This window comes from Oncorhynchus kisutch, linkage group LG17 (assembly GCF_002021735.2).
Source record: "Oncorhynchus kisutch isolate 150728-3 linkage group LG17, Okis_V2, whole genome shotgun sequence".
Taxonomy (NCBI): domain Eukaryota; kingdom Metazoa; phylum Chordata; class Actinopteri; order Salmoniformes; family Salmonidae; genus Oncorhynchus; species Oncorhynchus kisutch.
The window spans coordinates 1,984,957-2,008,807 of record NC_034190.2 but is presented as its reverse complement, the minus strand read 5'-3'; positions in this window follow the sequence as shown (position 1 = coordinate 2,008,807).

The following is a 23,851-nucleotide window of genomic DNA, read 5'->3' as shown; positions in this document are numbered from 1 at the left end:
AGGCAGGTACCCTAGTGGTTAGAGGGTAGAGGTGGCAGGTACCCTAGTGGTTAGAGTGTTGGGGTGGCAGGTAGCCTAGTGGTTAGAGTGTAGAGGCGGCAGGGTAGCCTAGTGGTTAGAGTGTAGAGGCGGCAGGGTAGCCTAGTGGTTCGAGTGTAGGGGTGACAGGTAATCTAGTGGTTAGAGTGTAGGGACGGCAGGTAGCCTAGTGGTTAGAGTGTAGGGGAGGCAGGTAGCCTAGTGGTTAGAGTGTAGGGGAGGCAGGTACCCTAGTGGTTAGAGTGTAGGGGTGGCAGGTACCCTAGTGGTTAGAGTGTAGGGGAGGCAGGTACCCTAGTGGTTAGAGTGTTGGGGTGGCAGGTACCCTAGTGGTTAGAGTGTAGGGGAGGCAGGTAGCCTAGTGGTTAGAGTGTAGAGGAGGCAGGTATCCTAGTGGTTAGAGTGTAGGGACGGCAGGTAGCCTAGTGGTTAGAGTGTAGGGGAGGCAGGTAGCCTAGTGGTTAGAGTGTAGGGGAGGCAGGTACCCTAGTGGTTAGAGTGTAGGGGTGGCAGGTACCCTAGTGGTTAGAGTGTAGGGGAGGCAGGTACCCTAGTGGTTAGAGTGTTGGGGTGGCAGGTACCCTAGTGGTTAGAGTGTAGAGGAGGCAGGTATCCTAGTGGTTAGAGTGTAGAGGAGGCAGGTACCCTAGTGGTTAGAGTGTAGAGGAGGCAGGTAGCCTAGTGGTTAGAGTGTAGAGGAGGCAGGTAGCCTAGTGGTTAGAGTGTAGGGGAGGCAGGTACCCTAGTGGATAGAGTGTAGAGCCAGTAATCCAAAGTTTGCTGGACTGAATCCTTGAGCTGACAAGGTAAAAATCAGTAGTTCTGCCCCTAAGCAAAGCAGTTAACCCACTTCCCTGGGTGGCGATGATGTTGATTAAGGCATCCCCCCGCACCTATCTGTACAACTGAGTAGGTATCCCCATTTCCATTCCTTATACAGGTACATGGTGCACAGAAAGAAGCTCCTGGGCATCCCCACCAAGCTGCAAAAACAGAGTGAAGCTCCTGGGCATCCCCACCAAGCTGCAACAACAGGAGAAGCTCCTGGGCATCCCCACCAAGCTGCAACAACAGGAGAAGCTCCTGGGCATCCCCACCAAGCTGCAAAAACAGAGTGAAGCTCCTGGGCATCCCCACCAAGCTGCAACAACAGAGAGAAGTGGAACTCACATTAGTCACATCAGTTTTATTGCTTCTTTAATCAGGACAACTGTTTTCAGCTGTGCTAACAATTGCAAACTTGTTTTCTAATGATCAATTATCCTTTTAAAATGATAAACTTGGATTAGCTAACACAACATGCCATTGGAACACAGGAGTGATGGTTGCTGATAATGGGCCTCTGTACGCCTATGTAGATATTCCATAAAAAATCTGCCGTTTCCAGCTACAATAGTCATTTACAACATTAACACTGTCTACACTGTGTTTCTGATCAATTTTATGTTATTTTAATAGACAAAAAAATAGTTTTTCCTTTCAAAAACAAGGCCATTTCTAAGTGACCCCAAACTTTTGAACGGTAGTGTGAGTCTGCGATGATAAACGAATGGAATGCTTTATTATCAAAGGGACTTTTATATCACAAAACACTCACACACCTCCTACGGGAGAGGAACTGAGACGGAGAGAGAGATCTGACTCAACTCAAACTAAACTGGCTATCGTACAATGGAGTGCGTGCGTGTCCAACTCCAAAGCCCCACAACTGAACAGATAAAATCATGAGTGCGCTGCTTACAAAACAGAGGTTAGAGCTCTGCATGTAAAATGGAGCCCCAAAACAGAGGTTAGAGCTCTGCATGTAAAATGGATTCCCAAAACAGAGGTTAGAGCTCTGCATGTAAAATGGATTCCCAAAACAGAGGTTAGAGCTCTGCATGTAAAATGGATTCCCAAAACAGAGGTTAGAGCTCTGCATGTAAAATGGATTCCCAAAACAGAGGTTAGAGCTCTGCATGTCAAATGGAGCCCCAAAACAGAGCTGGGTAAGTGGAGATGACACTTCGATGGACTGGACTATTTCACAAGGTGAATGCTTGTCAAATCAAATCTTATTGGTCACATACACATATTTAGCAGATGTTATTGGTCACATACACATATTTAGCAGATGTTATTGGTCACATACACATATTTAACAGATGTTATTGGTCACATACACATATTTAGCAGATGTTATTGGTCACATACACATATTTAGCAGATGTTATTGGTCACATACACATATTTAGCAGATGTTATTGGTCACATACACATATTTAGCAGATGTTATTGCGGGTGTAGCTAAATGCTTGTGTTCCTAGCTCCAATAGTAGTATATAACAATCCACAACAGTAAACAAAGCTAAAAAATTAAATTATGTAATTAAGAAATATATCAAATTTGGACGAGCTATGTCGGAGTATATATACAGTGGGGCAAAAAAGTATTTAGTCAGCCACCAATTGTGCAAGTTCTCCCACTTAAAAAGATGAGAGGCCTGCAATTTTCATCATAGGTACACTTGAACTATGACAGACAAAATGAGAAGAAAATAAAATCCAGAAAATCACATTGTAGGATTTTTAAGGAATTTGAGCACAAAGACTCTCAGACCATGAGAAACATGATTTTCAGGTCCGATGAAACCAAGATTGAACTCTTTGGCTTGAATGCCAAGCATCACGTCTGGAGGAAACCTGACACCATCCCTATGGTGAAGCATGGTGGTGGCAGCATCATGCTGTGGGGATGTTTTTCAGCAGCAAGAACTGGGAGACTAGTCAGGGTCAAGGGAAAGATGAATGGAGTAAAGTACAGAGAGATCCTTGATGAAAACCTGCTCAAGACCTCAGACTGTGGCTAAGCAGCCAAGACAATGCTGGAGTGGCTTTGGACAAGTCTCTGAATGTCCTTGAGTGGCCTAGCCAGAGCCCGGACATAAATCTGATCGAACATCTCTGGGGAGACCTGAAAATAGCCGAACAGTGACACTCCCCATCCAACCAGACAGAGCTTGAGAGAATCTGCAGAGAAGAATGGGAGAAACTCCCCAAATACAGGTGTGCCAAGCTTGTAGCGTCATACCCAAGAAGACTCCAGGCTGTAATCACTGCCAAAGGTGCTTCAGTAAAGTACTGAGTAAAGGGTCTGAAAACTTCTGTAAATGTCATGTTTCCACAGAAAGTTCTAGAACGTTTTCATGAAAATGTAACTTTCCAATACATTATAAAGAGTTCTTATGAACATATAACTTTATACATTAGAAAGAATGTAATTCTATATGCAAAGCAATACCTTCAGGTCTTAACTCAATTAATGAAATGTCATTTGTGTTTTGGAGAACATGGCACAATTTATGTTAGAAGGTTTCCCCCTGCTGGATAACAAATGTAATAACATATTCATAACTTCTTAACTCCAACCAGATCTCTCCTTGAGGGAAATTATTCTGGAATGTACATATTACTGAAATTTAACGGAAGAAAGCTTGGTTGCTCCCTCACAATTTTTACAAATATCAAATAAAAGTAAAATAAATTAACTTTAAAATCAATGAAAAAAAAATCTACCGTTGTAATAACTGTAATAAATATATTCATGGACTTAGAGGACATTTGCATTTTCTGAGATGAAGAAGGAAACTCTTATCCACATTGTTTATGTGACTGTGGTTATTTTGGAGCGACTTAAGAAAATCCCATTTTTAATTTCGTTACTAAGATGTATTTACAATGAAAGATGTAATATGTTATTATTCAAATGAAAACGAATGAACTAGTCTTTACTTTCTTCCTATTCTCCGGTCAATTTGATATACACAAAATCAAATACTTCAAATCCCCAAATGCAATATAGTTTTACTTGAAATCAAATATTGAATCAAATCTCTAGAATTAGTCAATAACAAAAAAAACACTGTAGGCTTTCAACTCTACCATAGGTTCATACAAGTAGGCTTTCAACTCTACCATAGGTTCATACAAGTAGGCTTTCAACTCTACCATAGGTTCATACAAGTAGGCTTTCAACTCTACCATAGGTTCATACAAGTAGGCTTTCAACTCTACCATAGGTTCATACAAGTAGGCTTTCAACTCTACCATAGGTTCATACAAGTAGGCTTTCAACTCTACCATAGGTTCATACAAGTAGGCTTTCAACTCTACCATAGGTTCATACAAGTAGGCTTTCAACTCTACCATAGGTTCATACAAGTAGGCTTTCAACTCTACCATAGGTTCATACAAGTAGGCTTTCAACTCTACCATAGGTTCATACAAGTAGGCTTTCAACTCTACCATAGGTTCATACAAGTAGGCTTTCAACTCTACCATAGGTTCATACAAGTAGGCTTTCAACTCTACCATAGGTTCATACAAGTAGGCTTTCAACTCTACCATAGGTTCATACAAGTAGGCTTTCAACTCTACCATAGGTTCATACAAGTAGGCTTTCAACTCTACCATAGGTTCATACAAGTAGGCTTTCAACTCTACCATAGGTTCATACAAGTAGGCTTTCAACTCTACCATAGGTTCATACAAGTAGGCTTTCAACTCTACCATAGGTTCATACAAGTAGGCTTTCAACTCTACCATAGGTTCATACAAGTAGGCTTTCAACTCTACCATAGGTTCATACAAGTAGGCTTTCAACTCTACCATAGGTTCATACAAGTAGGCTTTCAACTCTACCATAGGTTCATACAAGTAGGCTTTCAACTCTACCATAGGTTCATACAAGTAGGCTTTCAACTCTACCATAGGTTCATACAAGTAGGCTTTCAACTCTACCATAGGTTCATACAAGTAGGCTTTCAACTCTACCATAGGTTCATACAAGTAGGCTTTCAACTCTACCATAGGTTCATACAAGTAGGCTTTCAACTCTACCATAGGTTCATACAAGTAGGCTTTCAACTCTACCATAGGTTCATACAAGTAGGCTTTCAACTCTACCATAGGTTCATACAAGTAGGCTTTCAACTCTACCATAGGTTCATACAAGTAGGCTTTCAACTCTACCATAGGTTCATACAAGTAGGCTTTCAACTCTACCATAGGTTCATACAAGTAGGCTTTCAACTCTACCATAGGTTCATACAAGTAGGCTTTCAACTCTACCATAGGTTCATACAAGTAGGCTTTCAACTCTACCATAGGTTCATACAAGTAGGCTTTCAACTCTACCATAGGTTCATACAAGTAGGCTTTCAACTCTACCATAGGTTCATACAAGTAGGCATTCAACTCTACCATAGGTTCATACAAGTAGGCTTTCAACTCTACCATAGGTTCATACAAGTAGGCTTTCAACTCTACTATAGGTTCATACAAGTAGGCTTTCAACTCTACCATAGGTTCATACAAGTAGGCTTTCAACTCTACCATAGGTTCATACAAGTAGGCTTTCAACTCTACCATAGGTTCATACAAGTAGGCTTTCAACTCTACCATAGGTTCATACAAGTAGGCTTTCAACTCTACCATAGGTTCATACAAGTAGGCTTTCAACTCTACCATAGGTTCATACAAGTAGGCTTTCAACTCTACCATAGGTTCATACAAGTAGGCTTTCAACTCTACCATAGGTTCATACAAGTAGGCTTTCAACTCTACCATAGGTTCATACAAGTAGGCTTTCAACTCTACCATAGGTTCATACAAGTAGGCGTTTCAACTCTACCATAGGTTCATACAAGTAGGCGGTTCAACTCTACCATAGGTTCATACAAGTAGGCGTTCAACTCTACCATAGGTTCATACAAGTAGGCTTTCAACTCTACCATAGGTTCATACAAGTAGGCGTTCAACTCTACCATAGGTTCATACAAGTAGGCTTTCAACTCTACCATAGGTTCATACAAGTAGGCTTTCAACTCTACCATAGGTTCATACAAGTAGGCTTTCAACTCTACCATAGGTTCATACAAGTAGGCTTTCAACTCTACCATAGGTTCATACAAGTAGGCTTTCAACTCTACCATAGGTTCATACAAGTAGGCTTTCAAATCTACCATAGGTTCATACAAGTAGGCTTTCAACTCTACCATAGGTTCATACAAGTAGGCTTTCAACTCTACCATAGGTTCATACAAGTAGGCTTTCAACTCTACCATAGGTTCATACAAGTAGGCTTTCAACTCTACCATAGGTTCATACAAGTAGGCTTTCACCTCTACCATAGGTTCATACAAGTAGGCTTTCACCTCTACCATAGGTTCATACAAGTAGGCTTTCAACTCTACCATAGGTTCATACAAGTAGGCTTTCAACTCTACCATAGGTTCATACAAGTAGGCTTTCAACTCTACCATAGGTTCATAGAAGTAGGCTTTCAACTCTACCATAGGTTCATACAAGTAGGCTTTCAACTCTACCATAGGTTCATACAAGTAGGCTTTCAACTCTACCATAGGTTCATACAAGTAGGCTTTCAACTCTACCATAGGTTCATACAAGTAGGCTTTCAACTCTACCATAGGTTCATACAAGTAGGCTTTCAATTCTACCATAGGTTCATACAAGTAGGCTTTCACCTCTACCATAGGTTCATACAAGTAGGCTTTCAACTCTACCATAGGTTCATACAAGTAGGCTTTCAACTCTACCATAGGTTCATACAAGTAGGCTTTCAACTCTACCATAGGTTCATACAAGTAGGCTTTCAACTCTACCATAGGTTCATACAAGTAGGCTTTCAACTCTACCATAGGTTCATACAAGTAGGCTTTCAACTCTACCATAGGTTCATACAAGTAGGCTTTCAACTCTACCATAGGTTCATACAAGTAGGCTTTCAACTCTACCATAGGTTCATACAAGTAGGCTTTCAACTCTACCATAGGTTCATACAAGTAGGCTTTCAACTCTACCATAGGTTCATACAAGTAGGCTTTCAACTCTACCATAGGTTCATACAAGTAGGCTTTCAACTCTACCATAGGTTCATACAAGTAGGCTTTCAACTCTACCATAGGTTCATACAAGTAGGCTTTCAACTCTACCATAGGTTCATACAAGTAGGCTTTCAACTCTACCATAGGTTCATACAAGTAGGCTTTCAACTCTACCATAGGTTCATACATTCGTAACCCTTGACTTTATTTGTGTTTATTTTAGGTACTTTAACTTTTGAAACTCAATTCATGTGTAGATTTTTTTTTAAATGATATATTTCACAATTTATTTAACCAGGTAGGCTAGTTGAGAACACCTTTATTTAACCAGGTAGGCTAGTTGAGAACAAGTTCTCATTTACAACTGCGACCTGGCCAAGATAAAGCAAAGCAGTGGGACAAAAAAACAAACACAGAGTTTTACACATAAACAAACGTCAATAACACAATCGTGTTTGTGAATGTTATGTTTCTTCAGAGAAAATATACGTGTGGTGATGTCCAATGTTTTTGGTTGTTATTGTGATCAGAAATGTAATATCAAATCAAATCAAATGTATTTATATAGCCCTTCTTACATCAGCTGATATTTCAAAGTGCTGTACAGAAACCCAGCCTAAAACCCCAAACAGCAAGCAATGCAGGTGTAGAAGCACAGACATAATAGAACATACGAGACGTTTTCTGATGAACTGATACTAAGGGGGCCCAAGATGGCGTCGCTGTGAGAAACTCAACGCAGCAAGAAACTAACTAGAACTGGTTTTAGCTACAAATGATAAGTTTAGAGTTCGTTTTTTTTTTTGTCAAGTTGAATGGGAAGAACAGGACAGAAAGACAGAATATCCAAGCCTTACTGAAGACGACATGCCCCTCGCAATGTCTTCCTGCTCTTCACAATGCGCCATTACAGGGACATCGTCTGGAAAATGGCCGAGGGGAACACGTTTCTGGACAAGAAGAAGCTCCACATCAAAGAGTCTGATACCGCAGGATAAGACTGCCAGGGAGAAACTATCATTTTATACAGAAGGCTTAACAAGAGGGAAAGAAGGCTGGGTTCAAGGGCCTGTCATACCAAATAATACCCCCCAGACAAACAGTGCCCCCCCGCATCACAATGGGATTCGATAAACTATTAGCATCTGTTGCTATATCAACGGTGTAATGACCTAACAATTAGAACCTAAATTACGTTCTCTTAATTCTTGCTATGAAAACAAGGCTGATTTCTGCGACAATCTCTGTTTTAAACTAGTTGGGTCTGGGTGTTGGGTAGAACCCCTAGGTCCTGGAGAACAGGTAACGGAGGACATCAGGTGGGAGTTGGGTAGAACCCCCAGGTCCTGGAGAACAGGTAACGGAGGACATCAGGTGGGTGTTGGGTAGAACCCCCAGGTCCTGGAGAACAGGTAACGGAGGACATCAGGTGGGTGTTGGGTAGAACCCCCAGGTCCTGGAGAACAGGTAACGGAGGACATCAGGTGGGTGTTGGGTAGAACCCCTAGGTCCTGGAGAACAGGTAACGGAGGACATCAGGTGGGTGTTGGGTAGAACCCCTAGGTCCTGGAGAACAGGTAACGGAGGACATCAGGTCTGTGTTGGGCAGAACCCCTAGGCCCTGGAGAACAGGTAACGGAGGACATCAGGTGGGTGTTGGGCAGAACCCCTAGGTCCTGGAGAACAGGTAACGGAGGACATCAGGTGGGTGTTGGGTAGAACCCCTAGGTCCTGGAGAACAGGTAACGGAGGACATCAGGTCTGTGTTGGGCAGAACCCCTAGGCCCTGGAGAACAGGTAACGGAGGACATCAGGTGGGTGTTGGGCAGAACCCCTAGGTCCTAGAGAACATGTAATGGAGGACAGCAGGTGGGTTCCGGTCTGGTTGTTGGGCAGAACCCCTAGGTCCTAGAGAACAGGACGTAAACAAGCAAACACACAGGTTACACTTTACAGTGAGAAAATGTGATGGATTAGTGCAGTGTTAGAAATGGGAGATATGTACTTTTCAACACTTCTGGAAAGTACCACAAGCTGGTCCCCCTCCAACTCAGAGCACAGAGAATCAGACTGATCCGAACTCACTGGTTCTGGTAGATGGGATACCTCCTGGGGGGCTTGGACAGTCGATGATCCTGCAGTAATTTGGAGAGGTACATTTTTATAAGCTCAGCATAACTACCATTTCTTGCTTTCTAAATGTCAACCAAAGCTTAACATACTTTGTCCATTGGGCTTCACTGAAGTGTAGGGCGTCAGGGATTTCAGTGGTCGACCATCCAACTGGAGAAGATTGTTGGCTTCCACCGAGGTAACCCTAGGAAGACAAAGAGAAAAATATCAGTGTTCAGGAAACTAAAACTAGCTTCAGGTTATCTTGTGTGCAAATGCAAATAGTTCTGAGATGTTTTATATTCACTTTAACAGAAGGTGACCCCAGCTAGGAGCGAAAGAGCAGCGAGGTTTCCCAGGTCTCTCCTTCCTTTCATCCTTCTTCCGAACCAAGTCATTTGCCCGGATGTCATCGTACTTGGTCCCCTTCTTGATTCTCCTCAGGTAGCTCTCCGTCTGTTTCTCATGGGTATTGTCCATGTTCAGTCTCACCTTGATTCATAACAGGTGTCATGACTGTCCTGGTCAGGTCAGGTTACAGGAGACCACAACCCTACAGATTATCTCTCAACCCCAACAGAGGAGGAGAGATCTAGGGATCTGAAGATGTGGGGGTTTTATGGCCCCTCACGCCCCTGGTAAATCTCAGGCCACCGACAAATTATTTTGTCCTGCTACTATGGAGAACCAGCCTTAGAACATTAAACATGAAATAAAGGGACTTTGGAACAATGGTTTCCGTCAGCCACAATGGTGGTCATGACGATAGATGGAATATGAAAATGTACGTCATTTGGTGGTCATGACGATAGAGGGAATATGAAAATGTAATTTTTGTTTTGTTATTATCCAGTTACCTCTACAATCTCGTTCTGAACGTCGTATAGTCCGTGAGTCTGCACGGACCCGGGTCTCACCAATGAGTTCGTACCACACCAATCTTAGTTTAATATTTATTTACTAAAAAGCTAAAATGATGATAAAAGATACACATTATAGGCTATTGATTAGAACTTAGTATAATGGGCCAACACACTATGGCGTGTGTTACCCAAAATGGGGATTTCAAAGAGAGAGAAAGAAAAAAGAAAGTACACGAGAAATGTACATTTGGGTGAATTTGTCAGCTATGCTATGCTAACCCTAGCCTTGCCCCAAACTGCTGCTCTTATTGGTCAGCTATGCTATTCTAACCCTAGCCTTGCCCCAAACTGCTGCTCTTATTGGTCAGCTATGCTATTCTAACCCTAGCCTTGCCCCAAACTGCTGCTCTTATTGGTCAGCTATGCTATTCTAACCCTAGCCTTGCCCCAAACTGCTGCTCTTATTGGTCAGCTATGCTATTCTAACCCTAGCCTTGCCCCAAACTGCTGCTCTTATTGGTCAGCTATGCTATTCTAACCCTAGCCTTGCCCCAAACTGCTGCTCTTATTGGTCAGCTATGCTTATTCTAACCCGAGCCTTGCCCCAAACTGCTGCTCTTATTGGTCAGCTATGCTATTCTAACCCTAGCCTTGCCCCAAACAGCTGCTCTTATTGGTCAGCTATGCTATTCTAACCCTAGCCTTGCCCCAAACTGCTGCTCTTATTGGTCAGCTATGCTATTCTAACCCTAGCCTTGCCCCAAACTGCTGCTCTTATTGGTCAGCTATGCTTATTCTAACCCGAGCCTTGCCCCAAACTGCTGCTCTTATTGGTCAGCTATGCTATTCTAACCCTAGCCTTGCCCCAAACAGCTGCTCTTATTGGTCAGCTATGCTTATTCTAACCCGAGCCTTGCCCCAAACTGCTGCTCTTATTTGTCAGCTATGCTATTCTAACCCGAGCCTTGCCCCAAACTGCTGCTCTTATTGGTCAGCTATGCTATTCTAACCCTAGCCTTGCCCCAAACTGCTGCTCTTATTGGTCAGCTATGCTATTCTAACCCGAGCCTTGCCCCAAACTGCCGCTCTTATGGATGTAATTACGTGGGGAAGACCTCAGAGGATTCTCTGCGTGGACCGTTCAGGGGACAGTTCAGGCTGCTCGATGACGCACTTCTCCGGCGCACCTTTCTGGTCGTCCTCCCGATGTCAGTGTCCTTTTGGCTTAGGAGTCTGTTCCCTCACCCTTGCTCTGGAAGGGGTCTTCTGAGGACAGGCAGCTCTGTAGCTCAGAGCATTGGAATGAAACAGTGTAGATACCACGATTCGATGGGAGATGGAGGCTAGGTGGTTCGACTTGAATTCACCAGCTTAGACACAGCTACTCATCCGTAGCTTGGGTAGAAAAAGATTTCTTTGTCTTCAAAGTTGTGTTGCGTTCTGGGTTCGTTGACTTTTTAGACCTTGGCTGCAGCTTGGGTCACGTAGTCTTCTCTGTAAATTCTTTACCATTTAATATTTCATCTTTACCAAAACATTCCTTTTGGTTTGGACATTTTCCGTACAATGTATAAACATCAAGCATATACTAGGAAAACTGTTGATGTTACAATGTTTTCGTAATAACGTCATCTATTAACCTTTAATGAGCGGCTGTTGTAAAAATCAATATTCTGATATTCCTTGAGTTAATTTGGGAAAAGAAACTTAATAAAAACTAGTTTTCCCATGGTGCCCCAGGTTAATGAGTTAATAATTGCTTGATTCAGTTAATCATTCGATGAACAACAGTCGTCACATTAACTAATACAACGTCACGACACAGGAATAAATGCAATTATATTTCATATTACAAATACATGGCATACATATCTCTTGGACAGAAAATAAATGAACAGCGGACATTTTTACCTTATCAAAAACCTCCACATCCTTCTCAGCCCTGAAGCCCGTGCCTGAAGGTGGTCCTCAAAGGTGGTCCTCAAAGGCGGTCCAGACAGCTTCCACCAGATCAGGTGGAGTTTCAGTGATCTGAAAGTACGTTATACAAAAATAGCAAAAGACAAACACTAATTTAAATCACACATTTTGAAAGACTACAGCATATGTGTAATGGCTGTTGGAAGGAGTGGAGGACCAAGGTGCAGCGTGGTATGTATTCGTGCTTTTATTTAGAACTGAACACTGAATAACAAAACAACAAAGAGAATGAACGAAACCGAAACAGTTCTGTCTGGTGCAGAAAGACACAAAACAGCTGTTACGGTTTTCTTCCGTCGAAGGAGAGTCGGACCAAAATTCAGCGTGGTATTTTTGATACTTGTTTAATGACGATGAAAAACGAACAATACAAAAACAACAAACGGACCGTGAAAACCTACACAGCCTATCTAGTGACAACTAACACAGAGACAGGAACAATCACCCACAAAACACTCAAAGAATATGGCTGCCTAAATATGGTTCCCAATCAGAGACAACGATAATCACCTGCCTCTAATTGAGAACCAATTCAGACAGCCATAGACTATGCTAGAAAACCCCACTAAGCCACAATCCCAAAACCTACGAAAAACCCCAATACAAAAACACACCACAAAATAAACCCATGCCACACCCTGGCCTGACCAAATAAAGAAAGAAAACACAAAATACTAAGACCAGGGCGTGACAGAACCCCCCCCCCAAGGTGCGGACTCCCGGCCGCACACCTAAACCCATAGGGGAGGGTCCGGGTGGGCGTCTGTCCACGGTGGCAGCTCCGGCTCGGGACGTGGACCCCACTCCAACCAAGTCTTAGTCCCCCTGTCCTTTGATTGGCGACCCTCGCCGCCGACCTTGTCCTAGTAAACCTCACCAAGGACCCCACTGGACTGAGGGGCAGCTCGGGACTGAGGTAGAAGCTCGGGACTGAGGGGAAGCTCGGGACTGAGGGGAAGCTCGGGACTGAGGGGTAGCTCAGTACTGAGAGGAAGCCCAGTACCGAGAGGAAGCCCAGTACCGAGAGGAAGCTCAGGCAGGCAGTAGGCTCTGGCAGATCCTGGCTGGCTGGTGGTTCTGGCAGATCCTGGCTGACTGGCGGCTCCGGCAGATCCTGGCTGACTGGCGGATCCTGGCTGACTGGCGGATCTGGAAGATCCTGGCTGACTGGCGGACCCTGGCCGACTGGCGGATCCGGAAGATCCTGGCTGACTGGCGGACCCTGGCTGACCCGGAAGATCCTGGCTGACTGGCGGACCCTGGCTGACTGGCGGATCTGGAAGATCATGGCTGACTGGCGGATCTGGAAGATCCTGGCTGACTGGCGGACCCTGGCTGACTGGCGGATCTGGAAGATCCTGGGTGACTGGCGGATCCTGGCTGACTGGCTGCTCCATGCAGACTGGCAGCTCTGGCTGCTCCATGCAGACTGGCAGCTCTGGCTGCTCCATGCAGACTGGCAGCTCCATGCAGACTGGCAGCTCTGGCTGCTCCATGCAGACTGGCAGCTCTCGCTGCTCCATGCAGACTGGCAGCTCTGGCTGCTCCATGCAGACTGACATCTCTGGCTGCTCCATGCAGACTGACAGCTCTGGCTGCTCCATGCAGACTGACATCTCTGGCTGCTCCATGCAGACTGACATCTCTGGCTGCTCCATGCAGACTGACATCTCTGGCTGCTCCATGCAGACTGACAGCTCTGGCTGCTCCATGCAGACTGGCAGCTCTGGCTGCTCCATGCAGACTGGCAGCTCTGGCTGCTCCATGCAGACTGGCAGCTCTGGCTGCTCCATGCAGACTGGCAGCTCTGGCTGCTCCATGCAGACTGACAGCTCTGGCTGCTCCATGCAGACTGGCAGCTCTGGCTGCGCTGAACAGGCAGGAGACTCCGGCAGCGCTGGAGAGGAGGAAGGCTCTGGCAGCGCCAAACAGGCGGGAGACTCCAACAGCGCTGGAGAGGAGAAAAGCTCTGACAGCGCTAGACAGGCGGGAGACTCCGGCAGCGCTGGAGAGGAAGGCTCTGGCAGGGCTAAACAGGCGGGAGACTCCGGCAGCGTTGGAGAGGAGGAAGGCTCTGGCAGCGCTGAACAGGCGAGGCGCACTGAAGGCCTGGTGCGTGGTGCTGGCACTGGTGGTACTGGGCCGAGAACACGCACAGGAAGCCTGGTGCGGGGAGCTGCCACCGGAGGACTGGTGTGTGAAGGTGGCACAGGATGGACCGGACCGTGAAGGCGTACTGGAGAGCCTGAGAGCAGGGCTGGCACAGGACGCACAAGGCTAGGGAGGTGCACAGGAGGCCTAGTGCGTGAGGCTGGCACAATCTTCACCAGCCGACTAACACGCACCTCAGGAGTAGTATGGAGCGCTGACCCAGGTGCCATCAAATCCCCGACACGCTCCATCGGGCGAATATCGTACATAAAGCACCAAACTAGCAACTCCATCATAACTCTCTCCTCCACTTTCCCCATTAACTCCTTCACAGTCTCTGCTTCACTCACCTCCAACACCGGCTCTGGTTCTGGTCTCCACCTTGGCTCCTCGCGATAAACAGGGGGAGTTGGCTCAGGTCTGAACCCTGACTCTGCCACACTCTCCCTGAGCCCCCCCCCCCCCCAAAGACATTTTTGTGGCTGACTCTCGGGCTTCCATCCGCGTCGCCGTGCTGCCTCCTCATACCAGCGCCTCGCCGCTTTTTTCCGCCTCCAGTTCTTCTTTGGGGCGGCGATATTCTCCAGGCTGTGCCCAGGGTCCTTTTCCGTCCAATATCTCCTCCCAAGTCCAGAAGTCCTGTGATCGCTGCTCCTCCTGCCGCTGCCTGTCACCACGCCGCTTGGTCCTGGTGTGGTGGGTGATTCTGTTACGGTTTTCTTCCGTCGAAGGAGAGTCGGACCAAAATGCAGCGTGGTATTTTTGATACATGTTTAATGACGATGAAAAACGAACAATACAAAAACAACAAACGGACCGTGAAAACCTATACAGCCTATCTTTAAAAAAATGTTTTAATAAAAAATAATTTATTACCTTCAATACCATTCATTCTTTACAACTCATAATTTTCATACATACTCCAACAATTGTATTTTAATTTAACTAAACAAAAACCCCAAACAAAACCTCAGTGGAGCATCTTCCCTCCCCGTCACCCTACACACTACCTTTCCCTATCTCCCCGTCCCTAATCTATCCCCTTACAAATCTAAATGACACCCAGCCCTAAACCCCCCTTCCACCTCATACTACTCCGGCAAAGGCACAGTCCCAAAAGGCATGGCGCACAGTCTCCTCCCTGCCACAAGAGGATCTTGGACAGGTGGGGGATTGCACCAAACTATACCGGTACATGATGGAACGTACCGGCAAGCACTTATGGAGGCTCAACCAATTCAGGTCCTGCACTCCCTCCCAGACCACTTCCGAGATGCCCACTACAGGCGCCGGACTCCCTGCCTTTCTGACCTCCTCGTACAGGTGCCTGTGATCTAAACCTACTCGGGCAACTTCAACCTCAGGGTGCGCACGCAGCCACTTGGCCGCATGACCAAAGTGCCACGGCTGCTGTTCCGCCCGAGGACTGATACGAGCCTGATACGAGAAGAACACCCGCAGGAGGTAACCGGACGGGTGTATCACTGGATGAGCAAGCTCCGTTAACAAGAAAGAAACAAAGATTGCGTCCAGCTTGAGGGGGAAATGTGGTACCCCCCTACCTCCCTCCCCGATGGGACAGAGCATGCGTGCCCTGGCGACCCACTCGTACCTGCCACTCCACATGAACTGAAACACAAGCCTCACTAGAGGCCTCCTCAAACAAGCCGGCAATGGGTAGATGTACGCCAAATACAAAAGAGACGGCAACACATCCACCTTTAGGACCAGGACTTTGCCCATAAAAGACAAATACCTAGCCTTCCACATTGCTAGCTTCCTCTGTACCACTGCGATACGCATGTTCCAGTTTAGCGTCGCTGAGCCGGAGGTCTCAAAATGGACCCCGAGAATCCTCAGGGCCCCCTCACAGAGAGATAACCCCCCGGGCACATCCGTTCTACCGCGCCATCTTCCGAAAAACTTGACGGAAGACTTTGCATGGTTCAGAACCGCTCCCGACGCTCGGGTGAAACCCCCAAAGATGGCAAGGGACCTTGTCAGGCACGAGTCCTTGCACAGCAGCAAGGAAGTGTCGTCGGCGTACTGCGTCATCTTAACACGCAGCCCACCACTTCCAGGGATCAACAAGCATTCCACCCCTGTGTCTGCCCTAATGGCAGCCCCCAGAGGCTCCATGTACAGAACGAAGAGGAGAGCCGAGAGTGGGCACCCCTGCCTGACCCCAGACGAGAGGTCAAAAATGTCACCCAAGTGACTATTTACACCAACTCGGCACCCCGCTCCGACATATAATGTACGAATCCATCCTATGAACTTCTCCCCAAATCCTAATCGACCTAACACTCTGAATAAAAAGGATCTATTCACGCGATCAAAGGCTTTCGCCTGATCTAGCACTGCTACCATTAAAGGCAGTCCTCTATCTTCAACCCAAGCGATGGAGTCCCTGATTAACTGTAGGTTCCATCAAATAGAGCGGCCCTCTATCCCACACGTCTGATCCTCATGGACTATGTAGGGAAGGGCTGTGCGCAACCGGTCTGCTAAAACCTTTGCAAGTAGCTTGTAATCTACACACAGCATGGTCAACGTCCGCCAGTTGCCAAGGTCTGTTACTTCCCCCTTCTTATATAAAAGTGACAGCACACCAACAGCCATTGATCCCCACGGGACCCCCGTCTCAAGGATGGCCTTCAAGACTTCGAGGACCACCGGTCCAAGTATACCCCAAAACTTGAGGTAAAACTCAGCCGGCAGCCCATCCATCCCAGGCACCTTCCCTTTTCCCATCCTCCTAAGAGCGCTCTCAACCTCTTCTAGTGAGATCTGGGCCTCCATCACTTCTCTAATGTCCTCCGGCAACCGCCTGGACAAGTGTTCTAAAAACACATTTCCCTGCTCTACATCTATTTCCCTTTCCTTAAATAAACCTTGGAAATGATCAGTTGTCACCCTGACCATATCCTCTGGTTTTCTAACTATACTACCATTTTCTTCCCTAACGCCATGCATTACCTTCCTACTCTGTCTGGCCCTAACCGACTTAAAGAACATAGCAGAACAAGTCTCATTGTGTTCTAGAAAGCCACTATGCGCACGCTCCAGGAAAGCTCGAGCCTTCCGCTCCGGCAACTCCCTGAGCTGCGCCTTTAGGGTTGCGGATCTCTCCCAGTCAAACGACCCGCCGAGGTTGCCTGCCTCGTACTCGAGTTCAATTAACCTTTGGATACGATCCACCTCCCTCCTCTCCTCCCTTTTTTTCCTCTTGCAATACCCTATTATAAAAGCCCTAATCCTCACCTTAACTAATTCCCACCACTCTAACACCCCCTCGCACATGGACCGGAGGCCTTCAAGCCTCCAAAAGAAACCATAAAACCTGTCAACAAAAGCCTGCTCCTCCAGCACATCCCGATCTAACTTCCAGTACCCCCTACCAAAGAGGCAGACTGGCGACCCCACCTGCAGGAGCACCCCGTCGTGATCTGAAAAGAAAACAGGCAACAGCCGCCCAGACAACTTACCCAAAGACCTGGGTACAAAAATATAGTCGAGCCTCCGCACAACCCCCCTGGAGTTGCGCCATGTAGGACCGGCCATTTTCGGAGTAGTGTGCAGACCACCATCAACCAGACCATGGCAAGCCATTAGCCCGGTAATGGCGCCTGCACTGCTATCCCCCCTATTCCTAAATCTGTATTAAAATCCCCCCCTATCACTAAATGTCCTATTTGTGACACACAGGGGCATCAGACAGTCCACCATCTCCCTCCTGTCTGCCACCACCTGTGGCCCATACACCACCACTAATCTAAATTGACAATCCCTTAATCGTGACATCCACCCCTATAACCCTCCCCTGCGTTACCACAAAAGAATCCTCCACTTTTACCTCCCTGTGCCCACACAAAATCCCTACCCCCGATGAGTGCACCCCCCCAATACCCCAAACCGACTCCCCCTTGTCCCACTCCCTCTTAAACCTACTAACATCCCCTCCATCCCTCAGGTGAACCTCCTGTAAAAAACAAAAATCAAACCCCACACCCTCCAAATAACTAAAAACCGCCCTCCTCTTAACAAAATCCCTTAAACCCCTTACATTTAAAGTAACAAAAGTAAAATTAGACCCCATGAAAGAATGAAATTAAAACATGTAATACACTCAAATTCTAAACCCAGACAGAAAAAAAACACACAAAAAAACAGGAGACTCACCTGATGCTCCCCTGCTCCATATCTACCGGTGAAAACACCATCCATACTCCCGACATCCCCCCCTCTTCCTCCATCTCACCAACCCAGGATGCAGGAATAGTGTTTGGCTCCGGGGTGCCCTGCACCCTGGGTCTACCCCCACACTCCTCCCCCTCCCCAGTGCTGCAGCTGGTTTGGAAAAAAAAATTGGGGAGGCTGAGTCCCCAAACAAAAAACTCCCCACCTCCTCCTGTACCCAGTCCTGAGTCTTGTTAGGTGTGTCCCCACCCAACAGAAGTTGAGGGCCTGGGGAAACCAGCATCAACCCAGAGGTTTTTCCCACCCCCATCACTCTCTTGACCATCCCCTCCCTCTCACTGTCGGCCAATCGCACCCTCCTCTTCATTCTCTTCTTTGGTGATGGCGGCAGTGGAGAGATACCACCCCCCCCCCCCCCCCGCCAGCTCCTCCACCATACCCCTCATCTCTTCCACCAGGGCACTTTCCCCCCACTCCACTTGCTCTTCCACCGTCTCCTTCTCCACCACTCCTCCCTCGCTTTCTTCTCTCTCGTGCTCCTCCACTCGGTTGCCTTCTTCCGACACTTTTCCTGGTTCTCCTACTCCCGTGCCTTCTGTTTCCTTCTCTCTTCCATCCGCCGCTTCTTGCTCCTCCTCCTTCCTTGCGGCCTTCCCCTCTGGACCTGTACTCTGGTCATGAGGTGTGCTTCCTTCCCCTCCTCTTCTTCCCCCATCCCCCGCTCCTGCTCCCCCCCAGCCGCAGATGCATATGACCTCTGACGAGCCGGGCACCCCCGCCACAGGTGTGCTGACGAGCCACACCCGTGGCACGCCATAGGCTTGTCACAATCCCTCGCCTCGTGTTCCTCAGATCCACAAAATCTGCATTTTCTTGTGCTGCACGTGGTGAATATGTGGCCGTAGGCCATACAGCGCCTGCAAAATGGGGGCTGACGTGCATAAAACAACGTCCCCCTGTCAGCCCCTAGGGAGAACATAGCAGGAGGATGGAGGTAGCCACCATGTCCCTTTGGGTCCTCCCTGAGGAGGGCCTGGAAGCCTCTCCTCCCATTCCAAAACCCAAGGGAGTCTTTGAGGTGCCTTGCTGAGGAGACGTTATCCATGTATCTCCCCAGAAAGGCCCTCACCTCTTCGTCCTTAACGTATGGGTTGTAAATGTTGACGGTTACAACCCTAAAGTTGTTCTTCGCCAGGCTTGTTATTTCATAGTGGCTCATCGGCCTCTCACCTCCCACTGCTCTTGCCCTTCTCAGGATATCATCGTGTTTCTCCTCTGTATATAGTGCCACGTCGTATGCTCCCTCCAACGAGTTGCCTTGGAAACAAAACACGTCCTTCACCGTCAGCTTTAGAATCCCCATCAATATTATCCTTCCAAAAGTTTCCCGTCCTAAAGGCTCCAACTCCTTTTCCTTCCAAGCAAACCGAATCGTATTGGCCAGCCCAATCCCAGGGACCGACCGTGTTGATGGATTTAGCACCATCTCCGCAAGGAGAATGGCGCTCGTTCTCTTCTCTTCCAAAACAAGGAAAAAAGAAAAAACCAAAGTGACTGAGCCCATCTTGTGACAACAAACACAGAGACAGGAACAATCACCCACGAAATACTTGAAGAATATGGCTGCCTAAATATGGTTCCCAATCAGAGACAACGATAATCACCTGCCTCTAATTGAGAACCAATTCAGACAGCCATAGACTATGCTAGAAAACCCCACTAAACCACAATCCCAAAACCTACGAATACAAAATCACACCACAAAATAAACCCATGTCACACCCTGGCCTGACCAAATAAATTAAAAAAACACAAAATACTAAGACCAGGGCGTGACAACAGCCCACAAAGCCCATGTGGGAAAAGCTACCCAAGTATGGTTCTCAATCAGAGACAACGATAGACAGCTGTCTCTGATTGAGAACCACACCCGGCAAAAAACAAAGAAATATAAAACATAGAAAATGAACATAGAATGCCCACCCTGGCCTAACCAAAATAGAGAATAAAAGCCTCTCTATGGCCAGGGTGTGACATTATTACATATTGTCACACAATTGCATTGTTTACCTCAGTCAACAGCGGTGACTCCCGTCCGTAAGCGGTGGGAACCACATTGGGGGAGACATGGCCTCTCTGTCATGGCCTCTCTGACATGGCCTCTCTCTGACATGGCCTCTCTGACATGGCCTCTCTCTGTCATGGCCTCTCTCTGACATGGCCTCTCTCTGACATGGCCTCTCTCTGACATGGCCTCTCTGTCATGGCCTCTCTCTGACATGGCCTCTCTCTGACATGGCCTCTCTCTGACATGGCCTCTCTGTCATGGCCTCTCTCTGTCATGGCCTCTCTCTGACATGCCCTCTCTCTGACATGGCCTCTCTCTATCATGGCCTCTCTCTATCATGGCCTCTCTCTGTCATGGCCTCTCTCTGACATGGCCTCTCTCTGACATGGCCTCTCTGTCATGGCCTCTCTCTGACATGGCCTCTCTCTGTCATGGCCTCTCTCTGTCATGGTCTCTCTGACATGGCCTCTCTCTGACATGGCCTCTCTCTGACATGGCCTCTCTTACATGGCCTCTCTCTGTCATGGCCTCTCTCTGACATGGCCTCTCTCTGTCATGGCTTCTCTCTGACATGGCCTCTCTCTGTCATGGCCTCTCTCTGTCATGGCCTCTCTTTGTCATGGCCTCTCTCTGTCATGGCCTCTCTCTGACATGGCCTCTCTCTGACATGGCCTCTCTCTATCATGGCCTCTCTCTGTCATGGCCTCTCTCTGTCATGGCCTCTCTCTGACATGGCCTCTCTCTGTCATGGCCTCTCTCTGACATGGCCTCTCTCTGACATGGCCTCTCTCTGACATGGCCTCTCTCTGACATGGCCTCTCTCTATCATGGCCTCTCTCTGTCATGGCCTCTCTCTGTCATGGCCTCTCTCTGACATTGCCTCTCTCTGACATGGCCTCTCTCTGGTGTTTAGACGCTTATCCACAAGTTTAGAGGAGACGTTCTAGAGTCCACATCTTTACAGAATGGTTAGATGGGTCATAGCAACTGTTAAACTTGACAATGCTATTTTCATCATCTGTAATGTGTATGGACATAACCCACATGCTCCAAATAAAACCCTTGTTTTGCCCAACTAACCAGAAAACGACAGGATTTACGCAACAAATACTCAAGAGGCTTTTCTAATTCTCTCAGGAGATTTTAACTAAAACACCTGATGACTCTGCTGATCGGTTTCCTCCCAGAACGAGTCAAATCTCTCAAAATAGCAACATCATCACTACATTATACAAGGATCTCTGTGTTGATGATGCCTGGCGTTATTTCAATCTGGATTCAAAGGGTTATACCTGGACTCAACAAAACTATGTCACAAAAGGGTATTCGAGGATATTGGAAATTTAAACAACACACTTCTTAAAGATTCTATTTTCATTGGATTCATCAAATCGTTAGCCAAAGATATTTTTGAGAGAGAAGACTTGGGTCATGGAAGTAGATGGGAATTTTTCAAATATAAAGTCAGATTTGTAGCCATTAAAACGTGCCAAAAAGCTGAAGCACTTAAAGAATCTTAGAGAAAAAGAGAGGATGAGCAAACGTGACAGTTTTCTAAAGAAAGATCATCTATCTCAAGAGGAGTCTGTATTTAAGTCTTTATAACTAGAATTAGAACAGTTTTACACAGATCAAAGGGTGCCTTTGTAAAGTCAAGAGAAAAATGGATTGAAGAGGGAGAAAGAAACACCAGTTATTTATTTGCACTTGAAAAAGAGAAACTACAAAAGAAAATCTATAACAGCACTCAAAATGAATGATGTATTATGCAAAGATCCTGTTACAAATATCAACATTTGTCAATTCCTTTTTATGAAAACTTTTACAACTCACCATTTCAGGAAGAAGGTTGTGAAAGCTACATTTACTACGTTCAGAATGATGTCCCTGTGATTGAAGATGATTTCCAGTCAGTTTGCGATTCACCTGTGTTTCCATCGAAGACATTAGAGAGGCTCTGAATTCAATGAAAAAGAGAACTCCCCTGGTCCTGACGGCCTGTCATTTGAAATATAAGGCCGTTTGGGGAGTTCCTTGAATAACCTATTGTTTTATATGTTTTCAAGATTGCATTGTAAATTGTAAAAAGGTCTCCACTATGAAACAGGGCCTTATTTCACTGATTCCGAAGCCCGATAAAGACCCTTCTCTCATTGACAATTGGAGACCAATTACTTAATTTAGTATTGTTACAAATTGATTGCTCTGGTTTATGCCAAAAGATTAAAGAAAGGAATAGATACCATTATAAATGAGATTCAAACAGCCCTCAGCTTGGAAGGCGGGGCTTATCCAGAACTCAGCTTGGAAGGCGGGGCTTATCCAGAACTCAGTTTGGAAGGCGGGGCTTATCCAGAACTCAGCTTGGAAGGCGGGGCTTATCCAGAACTCAGCTTGGAAGGCGGGGCTTATCCAGAACTCAGCTTGGAAGGCGGGGCTTATCCAGAACTCAGCTTGGAAGGCGGGGCTTATCCAGAACTCAGCTTGGAAGGCGGGGCTTATCCAGAACTCAGCTTGGAAGGCGGGGCTTATCCAGAACTCAGCTTGGAAGGCGGGGCTTATCCAGAACTCAGCTTGGAAGGCGGGGCTTATCCAGAACTCAGCTTGGAAGGCGGGGCTTAACCAGAACTCAGCTTGGAAGGCGGGGCTTAACCAGAACTCAGTTTGGAAGGCGGGGCTTATCCAGAACTCAGCTTGGAAGGCGGGGATTATCCAGAACTCAGCTTGGAAGGCGGGGCTTAACCAGAACTCAGTTTGGAAGGCGGGGCTTATCCAGAACTCAGCTTGGAAGGCGGGGCTTATCCAGAACTCAGCTTGGAAGGCGGGGCTTATCCAGAACTCAGCTTGGAAGGCGGGGCTTATCCAGAACTCAGCTTGGAAGGCGGGGCTTATCCAGAACTCAGCTTGGAAGGCGGGGCTTATCCAGAACTCAGCTTGGAAGGCGGGGCTTATCCAGAACTCAGCTTGGAAGGCGGGGCTTATCCAGAACTCAGCTTGGAAGGCGGGGCTTATCCAGAACTCAGCTTGGAAGGCGGGGCTTATCCAGAACTCAGCTTGGAAGGTGGGGCTTATCCAGAACTCAGCTTGGAAGGCGGGGCTTAACCAGAACTCAGTTTGGAAGGCGGGGCTTATCCAGAACTCAGCTTGGAAGGCGGGGCTTATCCAGAACTCAGCTTGGAAGGCGGGGCTTATCCAGAACTCAGCTTGGAAGGCGGGGCTTATCCAGAACTCAGCTTGGAAGGTGGGGCTTATCCAGAACTCAGCTTGGAAGGCGGGGCTTAACCAGAACTCAGTTTGGAAGGCGGGGCTTATCCAGAACTCAGCTTGGAAGGCGGGGCTTATCCAGAACTCAGCTTGGTTTATCCAGAACTCAACTTGGAAGGCGGGGCTTAACTTGAGAAATGTTGTTTCAAATACATAAGACACATTTTCCATTCACAGAACCAACTTAAACCTGGAACATGCTTATTCCGGACCTTGTCTGGAAAAAAGCTTGGTTGATGCCTTAAAAATATTCTATACCAAACGAATTTTAAGGAAGTGCACTTTAAGAT